Here is a 19,395-nt window from a genome sequence, read left to right on the forward strand (position 1 = left end):
TCCGCTTTAAAGTAAGTTGAAAAAAAAAATAATACACTTACTGACTGGATCTCCAGGTGAAAATAAAATTTAAAGTCTAAAAAAAGAAAACGATTGCAGTCACCACATCTAAGAATTGGTAAGGTGCAATATATTACATTTTTGTTTTGGGGTTTAATACTGCTTTAACAAACAATTATGATGACATGAAATGCAATCTTCATACATGGTCATAACTACCAGTACTTTCTGATTGAAATTTGAACAGAGAGTAAATGTCTCTTACATTTTAATCATCCTGTTCTTTAATCACTTTTACTTGTAATGTGTTTTGAAAATCTCTGCTTGCAGGGAATGATTGTCCCACAATTATTTGGAATTATAACACACTTTGACAAACATCATTTTTGTTAGTCATTAGTAATTATTTCCGTTTCCCTTTTTTTAGTGCATGTACAATATGTGATATGGTCTTTCAAAATTTCTGCTTATTTTGAGCAATATGGCAGGATTAGTCACATTATAGAAGCTACGTGTGAGCTGCTGTAACATGTTTCCTTCACGGAAGCATGCTTTTTTACATAACACTGACATATTTATGAGAAATAGAGAGTATTTTTTTTCTTCCTGTTTAAAGAGAATTTGTCACTTTGCCCATTTAATTCAAATTGACAGGTTCTTATAGCAGGCCACACCTTTCACCTGCTTATTTTCACCTTTGTGACACTTTCTGCACTGTTTATTTGTTAAGCCCTGAATATAAACCCTGTGTAAAGTCCATGACAATGCTATTTTTTTTTCTTGTCCAATCCCCATGTGACCGCATTGAAGCCAGTGTTTGGTTGCCCAGGCCCAGGTACACAACCTGGGAGAAAGTCACATGATTTCTCATACCTAAAAGTACCATGTATGTCTGAGCGTTACAACAGATAAACAGAATGCTTACAAATCAAGGTCGGACTTTGCATAACCCACCATATAAGACCAAACAAATAGAAATGGGGGGGGGGGGGGGGAGAAATCAATGCAAGGACTTATACAAGGACAGTGGCATGTAATCAGGCCCGGACTGGGACAATAAATAGGCCTTTTTGACTTAGCAGCCCATGACATATTTACTGAGAGACACAGAGAGCATGGGGGGTGGAGATTGTGGGGGGGGGGGGGGTGGAGAACATGGGGGGATCAGGGAGTACTAGGGGGGGCAGAGAGCACTGGGGGGCCAGAGAGCACAGGGGGCTGGAGAGCACAAGCAGGGCAGAGAACATGGAGGGGGCTGGAGGCTGGGCATGGAGGGGGCTGGAGAGCACTGAGGGGGCAGGGTCCACAGGGGGCTGGAGAGCACAAGTGGGGGAAGAGAACATGGAGGGGCTGAGAGCATGGGGAAGCGGAGCGCACAGAGGGGCTGGAGAGCACTAGGGGGGCAAAGAGCACTGGGGGGGGCCGCAGTGAGTACAGGGGAGACCGATAAGCACAGGGGGGCCTGAGAGCACTGGGAGGGCTGGAAAGTACAGGGGGGGGGGGGCGATGAGCACAGAGAGTCTGGAGAGCATCAGGGGCTGGAGAACACTGAGGGGGTGGGGACCATGGGAGGCTGGAGAGCACAAGAGGGGGCAGAGAGCACAGGGGGGCTGGAGAACACAGGGGGCTGGAGAGCACTGGGGGGGGGCAGAGAGTACAGGGGGGCTGATGAGCACAAGGGGGTCCTGAGAGCACAGGGGGCTGCAGAGCATGGGGGGCTGGAGAGAACTGGGGGGTGGAGAGTACATGGGAGGGCAAAGAGTACAGGGAGGGCGATGAGCACAGGTGAGCCTGAGAGCACAGAGGGGCTAGGGAGCACTGGGGGGCCAATGAGCACTGGGAGGGGCTGGAGAGCAGTGGGGGAGCCTGAGAGCACGGGGGCACCTGAGAGCACTAGGGGGCAGTAGAAAGAATCTTGATAGGAGAAGCGGCTGCATACACAGTAGAAGAATCCATCTCTTTATTTTTCTCCTACAGCCTCTGAATGCCCATGGAAGGGAGAGAATGGGAAGCAGGCATTCAGAGGTTGTAGGAAAAAATAAAGAGATGGATACTTCTACTGTGTATGCAGCCGATTCTCTTATCCAGGCACACGCATGGGGAGCCGCACTCACTTTCCTTCCTGTCTGGTGTAGATCCCATCCCTCTTCATGGTCACAGGTAATATGACCTGTAGTCTCTGCCCCTCGGCCCATTGGCCGAACTGAAATAGCGGGTGGCCGCCCAGCCAGCCAGCCACGGAGAGGCCGAGTGAGTGGCGGAGGCTCAAGGAGCAGCTCAGCTGCCTTGGCCCCACAAGGTCATGCGGCCCCAGCCCACCAGGCAAGCGCCCAGTGTGCCCTATGCAACAATGTGGCACAGCAAGGGTTAAGTCCAGTGCTCAGGGTAGTAATCTGGGCTCAGCAAAGGTTAAGTGCAGCACACAGGGCAGTAATCTGGGCACAGCAGGTTGGACAGCAATATTGCACAGCAAGGGTCAGGTGACTCACTAGCTGACAGCAACCTCAGCTAAGGGGTGGAAGGGAGAGGAGGTCCAGAGGGCAGAGGTTGTTCACAGGCCAATTATGGGTCCTGAGATAGCACTACACAGATAGAAGTTGTGAGAGGAGTGGAGACACGGCAAGGAGAAATAGTCCACATAATAGCAGTGGGAACAGCAAAGGGAAATAGTCCACAGGGCAGTAATCCCATCCAATAAGTCTTTTAAAGCGTAAGAAGACAATGCATTTTTTAAGCCTTGTCTCTGTGGACAACTAAAGCCTCATACACACGATCGGACTTCTATCTGACTTTTCCGTGGATTTTTGTCCGAAGGGGTGTTGACCGTGAACTTGTTCTGCATATACACGGCAGAACTTTTTCAGCCAACATTCAACAATCCACGTGGTTTTTCAGCTCTTTACCGTCACCCTTTGGGCAACTTCTGCTATTGTTGTCTGATGTTTAGCATTGGTTCTGAGAATGCATGTTTGTACTTTGGATTTTACTCTGATGGACTTGCTTGTGCACACGATCGGAAGATCCTCTATCGGATATTTGTTGTTCGGAAAGTTTGAGAGCATTCACATTGAACATTTGTCTGTTGAAAAACCGAAAACAATTGTCCGATGGAGCATACAGACAGTCGGATTGGCTGATAAAACACGTCCGTCGGACCATTGTTGTCAAAAAGTCAGATCGTGTTTATGGGCCTTTACACTAACTGAGGAAACATAGAAGAAATGGGGAGGGTCTAGCTAAATTTAAGACCCCTTTCACAATGGGGTGGTTTTCAGGCGCTTTAGCGCTGGAAATAGCTTCTGTTAAGCGCCTGAAAACCACCTTCCATTCATTGTAACTTTTGACACTGGGGCGGTGCGCTTGAGGGACGTTATTAAAAGCCCTGCAAGCAACATCTTTAGGGTGGGTTGGGAGCGCTGTATTTAGCGCTCCCAAAACGCCATGCCCATTGGAATGAATGGGCAATGCTTCGGAAGCGCATGAAAAGCGCTGCAACATGGTCGTTTTTAACCCCTTCTTTGGGGTTAAAAGCACTCCACTAGCGGCTGAAAGGCGCTGCTTTAACAGCAGTAAAGAGCCGCTAAAACAAGTGGCGCTTTACCGCAAACATGGCCATGGCTCCAGTGTGAAAGGGGTCTAAACTAACTAGCACTAAACAGGAAGGAAGGACAGAGGAAGATACCAAAAAGACATTGTGAACAAGTCACAACTAAATCTCAGCATACTACAAATAAAAATAACCTCATGCAGTATACAACTCAAGCCATAAAAAATATGTGAAAATGGGACAGAACATACACAAAAAACTAAAGCCGTGTACTCACGATCGGTTTGTCCGATGAAAACAGACCGATGGACTGTTTTTATCGGACAAACCGATCGTGTGTGGGCCCCATCGTTTTTTTTTTCCATCTGTGAAAAAAAATCGTTTTAAATTTTATATTTTTCCTATGGATAAAAAAACAATAGAAAAATCTGATCGTCTGTGTGGAACTCCATCGGAGAAAAATCCACGCATGCTCAGAATCAAGTCGACGCATGCTCGGAAGCATTGAACTTAATTTTTTTTAGGCTCGTCGTAGTGTTGTACGTCACCGCGTTTTGGCACGATCGGATTTTTGACTGATGGTGTGTAGGCAAGACTGATGAAAGTCAGCTTCATCGGATATCCGACAAAAAAATCCATCGGACTAGATTCCATCAGATATCCGATCGTGTGTACGAGGCTTAAGAGTTCATGCAAAGTGTAAAGTAGAACATAAAGAGAGGAAGGGTGAAGGGAAAGTGAACAGGCATCGGAAATTCGATTCCAACCCAGCGCAACCAAGAGATGACCAACTCAAGCATGTGATGGCTGCATTTGTTTTCTTTTTTTCACACTTTTCCTTTATTTTAACCTTGCAATCCTGCCAATAAGTCACTTCCTGTCCTAGGGTGACAACTGTACTGAGCAGCATTGTTAGCCTAGGACAAGGGTTAGAATTACATAACACTGTATTTTTTTGCTTAGGTAAATTTAGACTTTAAAGTGATAGTAATATAACAAATACACAATAAAAAACCCACAAATACAAAGAACACAAAGGGCCCATTCGCAACTCTTTGCTGTGGAAACCCTTATGTTACCGCAAATGCATCATGCATTCTTTATTGCTTTTTGGTGCCAAAAACTCTAAAGGGCACATTAAAGCACTAAAGGAATGCACCTGCGATAAAGTGCACTACAATGCTGTTTTGGAACAGACCAATCGTCTGATGAGTATCTGCCTCCGTCCTGATTAAACCTATATGACTTAGTGCATGCACGAGAAAATATCACACTGAGACTCAGATTGATGATGCTCTCTTTATTGGTTCTGGATACATGGGGGTTTTATAGTTAAGCTACTAAGGCGGTGAGCATATGTATCATTAGCACAATGTTATCTAGGTATTATTAGTTTGTGATTGGTTGTGTCCATCAAAGGTGAACTTCCTCCACTATCTGGGCGTCACCAACGCTGAGTGAACTGCGAACGCACAGCATTGCGCCCGCTGTTCACCTTTTTGGGCGCCTATTAGAGCCTATGGTTGTAATCAGGTTCGCCCAAAAAGGGATGAATGCATGAATCTATCTATGAGGATAGAGCGGTGTCAGCGCCCATGCACCCCTTATGGACGCACCGCCACAGTTGGGGGCTATGCATCATGGATGTGCAGCCGACAATTCTGCAGCCACTGCTTGATGCTATAATGTCAATGTGATAAATCAAAATCTCTGAGGAATGTTTCCAACACCTTATTAAATCCATGACACAAAGAACTAAGGCAGTTCTGAAGGCAAAATGGGGTCCAACCCAGTGCTAGCAAGGCGTACCTAAAAAAGTGGCTGGTGAGTGTAAATCGTAGACTAGCAGCCTCTACATTTGGAATTTGCAGTACTGAAGTTTTATAAAATAGCCACTAGATGGAGCAAAAACATTATCTATGTACTGTATGTGTAACTTTGCTGAACATCTTCTGGACTACTCTTGCCCTGGCTCTTTTTATTCCTATAATCATTTGCATGTAACATAAAGTATCCAAATCTACAAAAGGATTTTTTTTTTACTTTTCATTCTGCAAAAAAAACAAAAAACAAAAAACAAAAAAACGGGTTACGGCCGGGTAAAGTTCTGCTTTTAGTAAATACAACCTGCCAAAAAAAATAAAAATCTGTTCTAAACATCTAAAGAAGCAGCTTACTGGGCAGTTTCTAACAGGATTTACCAGTATGTATGATTCAGTATGCATTCATGTGGGAAATTAAGTGCACCCCATGGAAATTGTTGACTTTTTCAACATCTGTCCGCAGATAAAAGGGATCAATGTGAATAAATGGAACATCGAATTGTCATGGTGTATTCATCCTCATAATCTTAATTATTGAAAAATGTTGATTTATCACGCAGAAAAATATAAGCATCCCTATATTTAACACAATATCAAAACCCTGAAATTAGAATGAGGTGTTTTAGATTAGGTGCAGATGATTACAATTTTCTTAGGGAAAATGCAAATGGGACCTGCCTTATATAAACCTTAGATATCTAACGCTTGGTGTTCTCTATGCCATCGACATGGGTGGTGCTATTGTGGTCTCTTAGAGTGATATTAACCACTTCGTTACCGGGCCTATTTTGGCACTTCTCTCCTTCATGTAAAAATCACAATTTTTTTGCTAGAAAATTAATCAGAACCCCCAAACATTATATATTTTTTTTTTAGCAGACACCCTAGGGAATAAAATGGCGGTCATTGCAACTTTTTTTCTCACATGGTATTTGCGCAATAATTTTTCAAACGCCTTTTTTTAGGGAAAAAAACAGTTTCATTAATTAAAAAATAACAAAACAGTAAAGTTAGCCCAATTTTTTTGTATAATGTGAAGACGATGTTATGCCGAGTAAATAGATACCTAACATGTCACGCTTTAAAATTGCGCACACTCATGGAATGGCGCCAAACTTCGGTTCTTAAAAATCTCCATAGGCAACGCTTTAATTTTTTTACAGGTTACTATTTTTGAGGTACAGAGTAGGTCTAGTGCTAGAATTGTTGCACACGCTTTAACGCACGCGATGATACCTCACATGTGGGGTTTGAACGGTGTTTACATATGTGGGCGGGACTTGCATGTGCGTTCGCTTCTGCATTTTATTTATTTTTTTTACTTCATTTTTTTATTTTTACACTTTTTTTGTCATTTTTTTTTTTTGATCACTTTTATTCCTATTACAAGGAATGTAAACATCCCTTGTAATAGGAATCAGTGTGACAGGTCCTCTTTATGGAGAGATGTGGGGTCAATAAGACCCCACATCTCTCCTACAGGCTTACAAGCATGAAATTCGGTGAAAAAAATTTCACCGATTACATGCCGACAGCCGCGATAGCGGCTTTGTTTACTTCTGGGTACCGGGCGTGACGTCATAACGTCGCGCCCGGCCCTCCGATGGTCATAGAGATGACTGTGACCGTCTGGTCACCAGTCATCTCTATGGTTCACCAACGAGCGCCAGCCGATTCGCTCTCCGGGCCCCCGATGGCACGGGAGAGCCCGGAGAAGCACAGGATGGCGGCGGGAGGGGGGGACGTCCCCTCCCGCTGCCTAGAAGAACGATCGAGCGGCGGAACCGCCACTTTGATCGTTCTTCTGGTGCACAGAATCGCCAGCTGAAGACAGCGATATCTGAATGATGCCTGCAGCTGCAGGCATCATTCAGATATCACCGCTCAAAGTCCAGGACGTCCCAGGACGTCCTACGAATCTGAAGTGGTTAAAAACATTTTAAATCAAACATGTTATACTTGCCTGCTGTGTACAGTGGTTTTGCACAGAGCAGCCCTGATCCTTATTTACTTAGGTCCCCCGCTGGCTCTCCTGGCCCCAGGGCTGGACTGGGACAAAAATTTGGCCCTGGACTTCATTCAGACTGGCCCACTTTGACAGATCTCTCCCATGGCGGCCGGACAACTCCTACATCCCCCCTCTCCCCCTTCACTAGCCACTAGCCGTTCTACTTTATTAGAGTAGAACAGCTGGTACTGGTACTCCTATAGGCAGTACCAGTGGGGAAGCTAGACATTATTTCACCCGGAGCAAAGAATGAGCTAGGTGCTCCCCGTTATGGGACTAGATTAGGTAGAAGTGAGAAAGTCCCAGGCCATAGCTGTTGAGTCAGCTGTCTGTCCCCTCCCCCATGCTCCTCTTTCGTCCCCCTGCTCCTCTGGTCCTCCCCCTACTTCCCTGTTCCCCCAGGTGCGCGCTGCGGGGAGGGAGAGGAGGTTAGCGCTGCAGGAAGGGAGAGACAGAGGAGCTGGGGGGGGGGGTGGCGGTCTGTGTCACTGAAGCCGGCCCACTGAGCCATCGGCCCACCGGCAAACTCCCTGTAGTCCCAATGGCCAGTCCATCCCTGCCTGGCCCCTCCCTCCTGCCGAGTGCCCCCACAGCAAGCAGCTTGAAATGGGGGAAACCAAGCAGGCTCACTCCTGAGTCACTGCTCTGTGTGTCAATTCACACACAGTCACAGGTCCGCCCTGCCTCCTCTCTCTTCTCATTGGCTTGCTGGTTGTGATTGACAGCCAATGACTCCCACTGCTGTCTCAGCCAATGAGCGGGGAGAGACCCTGGAGAGCTGAGACTCTCATGCACATCGTTGGATCAGGTAACTATTAGGGGGGCTGCTGCACAGAGAAGGTTTTATGCCTTCATGCACAGAATGCATGAAGATGAAAAACCCTGAAGCCTTTAAAAACATATTAAGCCCTCTGGAAAAAATGTTTTGGATGTCTTTGAGTCAGGGCTGGACTGGGACAGAAATTTGGCCCTGGACTTCATCCAGACTGGCCCACTTTGACAGGTCTCTCCCACGGCGGCCGGACAACTCCCGCACCCCCCCTCCCCCGGCCACCCAAGCCCCCTCTCCCCCTTCACTAGCCACTAGCCGTTCTACTTTATTTATTTTTAGGCAGTACCAGTGGGGAAGCTAGACATTATTTCACCCAGAGCAAAGAATCCGTTTGTGAGAAACTCCCAGGCCATAGCTGTTGAGTCAGCTGTCTGTCCCCTCCCCCCATACTCCCCTGTCATCCCCCCTGCTCCTCTGGTCCTCCTTCTGCTTCTTTGTTCCCCCCAGGTGAGCGCTGCGGGGAGGGGGAGACAGAGGAGCGGAGGGGCGGCAGTCTGCTGTCACTGAAGCTGGCCCACTGAGCCATCGGCCCACCGGGAAACTCCCTGTAGTCCCAATGGCCAGTCCATCCCTGTTTTGAGTCTGGCAAGAGATTTAAAAAGATTTCCAATCTATTTAAAATCAATAATTCCAAGGTAATGAAAATAATCTATAGATGGAGTAGAGTTCAAATGACGGCTAATTTAAACTGAGCCCAAAAGCTGTCCATTTGATGCTAATTTTGTAGAAGTCTTTTACAGTCTTTGGGATTGGCCAGTAACTCTTGCAACAGTAGAGGTAGGATTATATAAGAGAGAAGTGCAAGCAACTCCAAAGTCCTTGTCGCAAAAATGTATTGGCTACATATGAGCATTAAAAAGCAAATAGTTGACAGGTGAGCCTAATGCCGCGTACAGACGGTCGTTTTTTGTGATGAAAAAAAAAAACGACGTTTCGAATCATGAAATAAAACGACGTTTTTGAAACTTCATTTTCAAAAACGACGTTGCCTACACACCATCGTTTTTTTAAATGCTCTAGCAAAGCATGGTTACGTTCAGCACGTACGACGGCACTCTTTTCCATTGAAGCTAGCTTCATAACTTGCTTCTGAGCATGCGCGGGTTTAAAAACGTTGTTTTGAAACGTCGTTTTGCCCACACACTATCATTTTCATTGACACAAAAAACGACGTTTTGAAAAACGACACAAAAAATTCGAGCATGTTCGAATTTTTTTTTTGTCGTTTTTCAGAAGACATAAAACGACGTTTTCCCCACACACGGTCATTTTAAATGACGTTTTCAAAAACGTCGTTTTTTTTCATCACAAAAAACGACCGTCTGTACGCGGCATTAGTCATAGCAAGTTTACAATGAAATAATAAAAACATTTATAGAGAAACAGATACAAAACTTCACCCTCTTCTGAGGCACAAAGAGGGCTAATTGCCTCATTATCTCTCAGGAGTGTACCCTGTGTATGAGTGTGATCTCAGGAGGGAGGGGAGAAGGGAAAACACTGGGTCCTAAAGGAATAGTGTAAATTGATAGTACAATCAGCATGGTTGCTTAACAGCATGGTGCTTCTTCTAAGGCACAAAGAGGGCTAATTACCTCATTATCTCTCATGAAGTGTACCCTATGACTGAGAGTACCCCCAGGAGGGAGCTAGACAAAACATCTATAGGGAGTCATTTCTACTTGGGTTCACTTTAATCACTTAACGACCGTGCTATAGGCCAGTGGTCATCAACCCTGCCCTACAGGGCCCACTAACAGGCCAGGTTTGCAAGATAACTGAAATACATCACAGGTGATATAATTTGCTGCTCAGTGATTGCAGTATTCTAGACTGCATCTCCCCATGGTAATACATAAAACCTGGCCTGTTAGTGGGCCCTGTAGGGCAGGGTTGATGACCACTACTATAGGCGAATGACGGCTACAGCGTGGCTCAATAACTCTGGGAGGGCATACATTGACGTTCTCCCAGAACATGATCATGGATCACGGCAAATGGCCGCTAAGAGCCACTCCAAACTGGATGAAAGAGCCAGTAGGACACTGGTCAGAGAGGCTGCCAAGAGGCCTACAGCAACTCTGAAGCAGTTGCAGGAATGTATGACAAAGAGTGGTCATTGTGTGCATGTGAACAATATCACAATTTCTCCACAAATGTGGCTTGTATTAGAGGGTTGCAAGAAAAAAGCCCCCCCCCCCCCTCAAGAAAGGCCACATGCAGTCACAACTGAGCTTTGCCAAAATGCGAATTGACGATTCTAAGGCCACATGGAAAAAGATGTTATGGTCAGATGAGATTACAATTTAATTATTTGGCCTCAACACCAAACGATATGTCTGGCGGAAGTCCAATACAGCTCGCTATCCAAATAGCACCATTCCTACAGTAAAGCATGGAGGTGGTAATATCCTGTTATGGAGGTGTTTCTCTGCAGCAGGGACTGGAGCACTTGTCAGGATAGAATGAAAAATGGATGGGGCAAAATACTGTCAAATTCTTGAGGAAAACCTGCTGCCAGAAAATTCTCGATGGGAAGAAGGTTTACTTTCCAACATAACAATGACCCAAAGCATACAGCAAAAATGACTACATAGTGGTTGAAGGAAAAGGTGAATGTCCTTGCATGGCTTAGTCAGAGCCCAGACTTAAATCCCAATGAATATCTATGTAATGACTTGAAGACTGCAGTCCAAAAACAGCCACCATCAAACTTAACTGAACTTGCAGTTCTGCAAAGAAGAGTGGGCAAATATTGCAAAGTTAGATGTGCAAAGTTAGCAGAGACACATTGCAACAGACTAAAGGCTGTACATGGTTTTCAAACTCTGTTATTTCTGTTTTTGATTTGTTTTCATTTTTTTCTGGCATGTTGGTGTTATATCTTTCACTTGGATGTTATAAGTTGTACAAGTAAATACAGCTGGATGAAACGAAAACAGAGTATTTTTTCAAGTAGGCTTACATTGGAATTTCACTAAAACTATTGATTGTATTGCTATTAGAATGATGATTTTATAAAATAAAAGTGAATGCTGGGTACATATAGCTAGATTCAGAAAGCTTTACGCCGGCGTAACTCTGAATCTACGCCGTCCTAAATTTAAGCGTATTCTGGAAACCAGTAGCTAGAACAATGGACTAAAGTTACGGCAGCGTAGCTTTGCGTGTTTAGGCTACGCCGCCGTAAGTTAGCTAGGCAAGTAATGATTCTCAATGTACTTGCCTGCTATGTTTAATGGTAATGAGGCTTGACCTTACGTTTTTGACTTTTTTTTGTTACTGCGCATGCGCCGGGCGCCTACATTTTCCAGTGTGCATTGCGGCTAAGATTTCGACGTGGACGTAAACAACGTAAATCCCGATTCGCGGACGACTCACGCAAACGACGTAAACATTTCGAATTTCACGGCGGGAACGGCGGCCATACTTGACATTACTATTCCAACTAGGGCCCAGCTCTAACTTTACGTGGCCTATCTCTTACATAAACGGCGTAAAAGTACTGCGTCGGCCGGGCGTATGTTCGTGAATCGGCGTATCTCCTCATTTACATATTCTACGCCGACCGCAATGGAAGCGCCACCTAGCGGCCATCCAAAATATTGCAATCTAAGATAGGACGGCGCAAGCCGTCCTATCTTAGATATTCTTAAGCGTATCTCTGTTTGAGCATATGCTTAAACATAGGTCGGCGTAGATTCTGAGTTAGGTTGACTTATCTACTGATAAGTCGGCCTAACTCTTACTGAATCTACCTACAGATACGCTTAAATTAGGCTAAGATACGAGCGGCGTAAGTCTCCTAGGCTGTCGTATCTTAGGATGCAATATTTACGCTGGCCGCTAGGTGGCGCTTCCATTGAGTTCGGCGTAGAATATGCAAATGCCTAGATACGCCGATTCAGAAACGTACGTGCGCCCAGCCCATTTTTTTTTACGTCGTTTACGTATGGCTTTTTCCGGCGTAAAGTTAGTCCAACAAATAGCTGGACTAGTCAATGCTAAGTATGGCCGCCGTTCCCGCGCCGAAATGTGAAATTTTTACGTCGTTTGTGTAAGTCGTCCGTGAATGGGGCTGGACGGAATTTACGTTCACGTCGAAACCAATACGTCCTTGCGGCGTACTTTGGAGCAATGCACACTGGGATATGTACACAGACGGCGCATGCGCCGTTCGTAAAAAACGTCAATCACGTCGGGTCACCACCCATTTACATAAAACACGCCCCCCTCATCCTCATTTGAATTAGGCGCGCTTACGCCGGCCCCATTTATGCTACGCCGCCGTAACTTAGGAGGCAAGTGCTTTGTGAATACAGCACTTGCCTCTCTGACTTACGGTGGCGTAGTGTAAATACGATACGCTACGCTGCCGTAAAAATGCGCGCATCTACCTGAATCCAGTTATTAGTATTACTTTAAGGAAGCAAAATCCTCCTAGTGGAATATAGAACATTGGAAGATTTCCCCTCTATGACCTCGTACACACGTCCGAGGATCTCGTCAGGAAAAACCCGTCGTTTTCCCTGGCGAGATTCTTGGCAAGAAACTCTTGCCGCCGAAGTGTGCTGACTTTCATTTCAAAAGAACCGCGGTTCTCTTGAAAGGAAAGAACGCGGTGACGTCACATTCGATGCCGTCGCCGCCATCTTGCTTCACCCTACCTATGCCGTGGAAGCTACCGCTCATGTGTCTAAGGCCCCGTACACACGAGAGGATCGTCCTGCTGGAATTGATCCGCGGACTGGGTCCAGCGGATAGATCCCCTGGTGTGTACGATCCAGCGGATCTGTTTCCGCGGATTTTTGTCCCCGGGGATGGATTTCCAGCGGATCAAAATTTCTTGACATGCTAAGAAATCGATCCGCTGGAATCCATTCCAACGGATTGATCCGCTGGTCTGTACAGACTCACCGGATCAATCCGTCCGAATCCATCCCCCGCATGCGTCGTAATGATTCGACGCATGCGTGGAATTCCTTATATGACAGCGTCGCGCACGTTGCCGCGTCATCATCGCGGCAACGGCGCGACACGTCACCGCGGACGGAATTCCGCGGGGATTTTGATCTCATGGTTAGTACCCCGGACCGTTTCCGCGGATAAATCCTCTCGTGTGTACCCGGCCTTAGTCATTTTGAGCATGCGCGGGTTTCCACGGCGACAGGTAAGTATACACACTCACTCACAAGAATCTCGACGAGAAAAAAGAGAGCAGGTTCTCTTTTTTTCTCGTCGAGATTCTGGCCAGATTTTCAGACGAGAAACCTGAATGCCTCGTACACACGAACTTGAATCTCGGCAAGAAGCAGTTTTCTTGCTGTTTTTTGCCGAGAAACCCGGTTGTGTGTACGAGGCCTATTACTATTTTCTCTCTCTTTCATGCTGACAATGGACACTAGGACAAATGGAGAGGCTGGATCTCCCTAACAGACATAGAGCATTGGGGGTTGTAACCCTTCTACACTCCATCTAAAATATAATAAAAAGATTTGGATACATTATAATACTCCACTCTATGAAATATGAGCAATATCGTGAGTGACTTTTTGGCAGCAGTCAAAGAATTAACAGTACAAAGCCTTTAAGTACATTACTTTGGCTCCTAGTTGCACTATTGTACTGTATTATATTTTCCCTGCATAGACCTTTTTTATGTGGTGCTGCTAACAGTAGGTAAACAAAATAAAGCCAGATGCTTAGTAGAGAATGAAAGCACCAGATCTGCAAAGCAATAACTCTATCATTTCTATTTATGGCATACATATACACACATGGCAGCATAGGCAATTATCATAATGCTTTCTTACATTTTACATGATGTGAAACTCAGAGCCGGTTGTTTTTCCATGAGTACAACATACTATACTCAGGCAGTCATTTTAAACTGTCATGTCAGATTAATTCATAGTATTTTTTTTTTTTTTTTTTTTTTTACAATTTTGTTGCTCAATGTTATATTTTTTTTTTTTTTACCGACCACCAATACACCCTGACATTTCTCCAATTTACATTAGTGCTCCTTAGCATTTCCTCACTTACTATCAGTGCACCCTAGTATTTTCCCACTGACCATCAATGCACCCTAGCATTTCCCCACTCACCACCAGCAGTGCACCCCAGGATTTCTCCATTTCCCACCATTATACCCTAGCATTGCTCCTATGACCACCACTACACTCTATAATTTCTCTACTTCTCACCAGCTAACCCAGTAATTCCTTGACTGACCACCATTGCACTCTAGCACAGGTGTAGGCAAGCTTTTAAACACAGCGTGCCGAAAAATGTTTTCAAAGAAATTGAGCGTGCCGATTTTATAACAAAAATATGTCAACTTCACACTATCAATCAGGATTTTTTATAAACGAAATGCTGTAAACGACTTTAGTAGTGAGAAAGTAACATCCTGCACTCTCACTCCTCAGATCAGCCCCAATTCCTGCAATTCCACACCTCAGATCAGCCCCAATTCATGCACCTTCACCCTTCAGATCACTGTCCCACCCTGCTCATCTGCCCCACCACTCTACTACCCTGCACATCTGCCCCACCACTGTACTACCCTGCACATCTGCCCCACCACTGTACTACCAATAACATCTGCCCCACCACTGTACTACCAATAACATCTGCCCCATCAATGTACTACCAATAACATCTGCCCCACCACTGTACCCCCCTGCACATCTGCCCCATCAATGTACTACCCTGAACATCTGCCCTACCACTGTACCCCCCTGCACATCTGCCCCACCACTGTACCCCCCTGCACATCTGCCCCATCAATGTACTACCCTCAACATCTGCCCCACCACTGTACCCCCCTGCACATCTGCCCCACCACTGTACCACCCTGCTCATCTGTCCCACCAATGTAGCACCCTGCTCTTCTGTCACACCACTGTACCACCCTGCTCTTCTGTCCCACCACTGTAACCCCCTGCTCATCTGCCCCACCAGTGTTCCCCCTTTCTCATCTGCCCCACCACTGTACTTTCCTGCACATCTGCTCCACCGCCATACCCTCATGCTCTTCTGTCTCACTGCTGAACCATCTTCTCATCTGTCCCAACACTGAACGTATCTGCTCATCTGCCCCACCACTGTAATCCCCTTTCTCATCTGCCTCACCACTGTACCTCCTGCACATCTGTCCCACCACTGTACCCCCTGCTGTTCTGCCCCACCAATGTAACTCCCTGCTAATGTTTTTCACCGATGTAACCCTCTTCTCCTTTGCCTTTTACCAATGTACCTCCTTTCTCCTCTGCCCCAACACTGAAACCCCCCGCTCATCTGTCCCACCACTGTAACCCCCTGTTAATCTTCCCGATCACTGCACCCTCCTGCTTTTCTGTCCCATTACCAAACCCCCTTCTCATTCCTCCCACCACTGTACCCCCTGCTCATCTGCCCCATCAATGTACCCCCTTTTCTCATCTGCCCCACCACTATACCTCCTGCACATCTGTCTCAGCTCTGTACTCCCCCTGCTTATCTGTCCTTCCAATACACCTACATTCACATCTGCCCCACTGCTCTATCCACCTGCTTTTCTGTCCCACCACTGAACCCCTTAATCATCTGCCCCAACACTAAACCCCCCTGCTTATCTGGCCCAACACTGAACCCCCTGTTCATCTGGCCCAACGCTGAGCCCTCCTGTTAATCTGAACCAACACTAAACCCCCCTGCTCATCTAGCCCAACACTGAATCCCCCTGTTCATCTGGCCCAACACTGAACCCCCCCTGCTCATTTGGCCTAACACTGAACCCTCCCGCTCATCTGGCCCAACACTGAACCCCCTGATCATCTAGCCCAACACTGTACCCCCACTGCAGAACCCCCTTCCCACCACTGTACCTCCCTGCACATCTGCCCCAACGCTGTACCCTCCACTCCATCTGCTCCACTTATGTACCTTCACTTATCTTCCTCCAGATGGTGGGCAGACCAGCAGGACTGTGATTGGCTTTAGCAGTGGCCAATGACAATCCTCCTTCTCCTGGGAACAGGAACCAACCCCCCTAGCAGAACTGCACCCAATCTCTTTCCCATCACAAGAGCTGACGATCGCAACTACAATTAGAGAACCAATGTTTGCCACCTTTACAATGCATGGGGGCACAGTGCCTCCCCCTCAGTGCAGGTGTGGCCTGGGGAATTCTGAAATTGGAATGCATTAGTCACTCTGCTGATGCCTGGGGAGGGAGTCGAGTGCCGGCAAAGGAGGCTTTGTGTGCCGCTTGCGGGGGTTGCCTAAATGCCTACCCCTGGTTTATATGTCCAGCTGCAGCAGCCTGGAACCAAAATCCTGCTCTAAAAAGGGGACACATTTTCATACAACACTGCCTGCACAGCAGGTGGAAAGCAAAATACAGTAATATGTTTCTGGGGGGAACTTCCTTCAGTTTCACCCTGTTCCCCCAGAGCAATGTATGTCCGCTGTTTCTTGCAGGTAAGAAATATCAAATTAAAAGCCATAGCTAGCACTAAAATCATCTAGTGTATGTTCCTGTGACAAGTAAATGCTCCCACAGTGTAATATAAGAGCAAGCTGCATGTTTGTTATTGTAGATATTTGCAGATAATATGTTCCTATTGTGCAGTATATGTGATTTTTGCAATTAATTACTGAAATGTCATTAAGAACAATTTTAGACTATACGTGCAGTTTTATGTATATTTGCTGTATTTTATGATTATTTTCTTCAGTTGCACCCTTTTCCCCCAGAGTAATGTATGTCCCATGTGTCTTACAGCTACCATCTATTAAACACCCCAATTTCACCCTATGTCACAAAACAATGCAATAATTCTATATTATGGTAATTTCACTGAAAAGATGGATTTTTTTTATAAACTGTTTGCAGTAAATAATCTTATATTCTGGGAATTTAAGTCTCTCCAAGAATTAGGTAGATATTGGCAGTTGTAGTGCCTCCAGATATCATGGCAGAATATGCTGGGAGTTGTAGACCCTCCATAGGCTTAGATAAAGTTTGCTGGGAAGTGCTGTCTGACTGTCTAGCTCAAAAGCTTGCTCTTCTGCTGTCTGGTTTTATTAGGGTGAATGATGGTATTTTTTGAAACTTTTGACTAGTAAGGCACTGTTGTCTGAGCTCTTGTACACAGCTTAAAGGCAAGTCATCTTTTCTTCTGCCTCAAAGATAAGTCACTTTAACTGGGAAACTTCAGTTTGGCATCAGTTACCAGGAAATGGATCTAGTATATAGTTGCATAGTTAGTCTGGATAAAAAAAGACACAAGTTCATATGGTTCAACCAAGTGTAGCACTACCCCCGAAGGAGCTGCTGGTTTGTTTTGGGTGGCATGTTACCGCTATATCCCCGCCGTCTAGGGTACTTGATGAGAGCTGCAGTAAAGTCAATGTCCACACGACAGGTGTCTTTCTGTGCTTTTATTACCCAGCCGGGTAAAAACGATAAACAGTAGAAAGGTGAAGGGATAGCAAAATAGAACATAGCAAATTCAGGTGTAACTGGATATGGAAAACAGTCCTGCTTCCAATGACAACTTTACTTCGCCACTCTAGCCAGACTGGGTACAGTGCACATGGACAGGCCTCTCTCACTAGCCTGGCAGCCAGAGTGTCACTCAGATGAATAGGATTAAGTCTCTGCCACAGACCCTCCTGAAGATTGGAGACAATTGCGGTCCAAAATCCTTCTTGACTGGATTTAGCACCCGGTTCTCCTTCACATAGCTTTTTGTTTGATCAGCAACAGATAAGCGACCCACGTCCAGCCTCTCAGAACCAAAGTGTCCTCCGATGAATAGACAGGCCTCTCCTGAAACGCCTCGTGCTCGGTATCTCCCGGACAGGTTCCTCATCAGTCAGCTTCCTCCAATTGGACGGACAGCCCAGAACCATTTGGCGAAATAGGGACCCAGTCGACTCACTGGATCCACAATCTGGATAAATACGCTCCAGACCAATGTGGTCTCGGAGCCAGGAACACACACGCACGCACCCCGGGCAGGAGCCACACATGGGGTGGTGGGACGACTGCCCAGCTCAAAGGCGGGAACACAGCGACCCCGATTCAATGGCGTCTGCCCTCTAAATACCCCTTCCCAGCATGCACAGCGAGGCGATCAACCCCCCTGGAAGAGATATCCAACTGCACTTGACCCCACTGCTGCCACCTGCCGTCCGGGGGTGACGGGAGTCCCCAGACAAAAGGATAGCACACAGTACAGCCAAGCTGGAGCAGAGACCCCAAATTTAACCAAATAACAGTTTCAGAGCCAACTACCTCTCTGAACTCCCCCTAAATTTACCATAGCACTGGGTCTGAAAATAGCCAGGAGCTACACAAGAAATGGGGAAGAAAATCCTAATAAAAAAAATACCCACAGTTGATCCAGAGGAAGGCATAAAACAAAGCAGAGGAAAAAAATCCTTCCTGATCCACCGAGAGGCAATTGGATATTCCCTCAAATAACTTTACCTATAAATGTTAGTATCCAGTTATATTATGTACATTTAGAAAAGAATACAGGTGGGTTGTCCCGATACCGATACTAGTATCGGTATCGGGACCGATTCCGAGTATTTGCGGGAGTACTCGTACTCCCGCAAATACCCCCGATACCCAAATAGAATACTTGCCCCCCCGCCGCCGCCGCCGTCGCCATGAAGCCGCATCCCGTCGCCATGAAGCCGCATCCCCGCTGCCGCCGACTGTGTCATACGCCGGGAACATTACAGCTTTGAATAGCTGTAATGATTGGCTCCGCGCATAGACACTCCCCCTCGCTCGGGTGAACTGTCCAATCCCGAGCGAGGGGGAGTGTCTATACGCAGCGCCAATCATTACAGCGATTCAAAGTTGTAATGTTCCCGGCATATTACACAGTCGGCGGCAGCGGGGATGCAGGTAAGTGGGACATGGCTGCATGGGGGGAGACGCTGGATACATGGGGGGGAGACGCTGGATGGGGGGAGACACTGGATACATGGGGGGGGAGACGCTGGATGGGGGGAGACGCTGGATACATGGGGGGGAGACGCTGGATGGGGGGGGAGACGCTGGATGGGGGGGGACGCTGGATACATGGGGGGGAGACGCTGGATGGGGGGAGACGCTGGATACATGGGGGGGAGACGCTGGATGTGGGGAGACGCTGGATACATGGGGGGGAGACGCTGG

Source organism: Rana temporaria, chromosome 3, assembly GCF_905171775.1.
Source record: "Rana temporaria chromosome 3, aRanTem1.1, whole genome shotgun sequence".
Taxonomy (NCBI): Eukaryota; Metazoa; Chordata; class Amphibia; order Anura; family Ranidae; genus Rana; species Rana temporaria.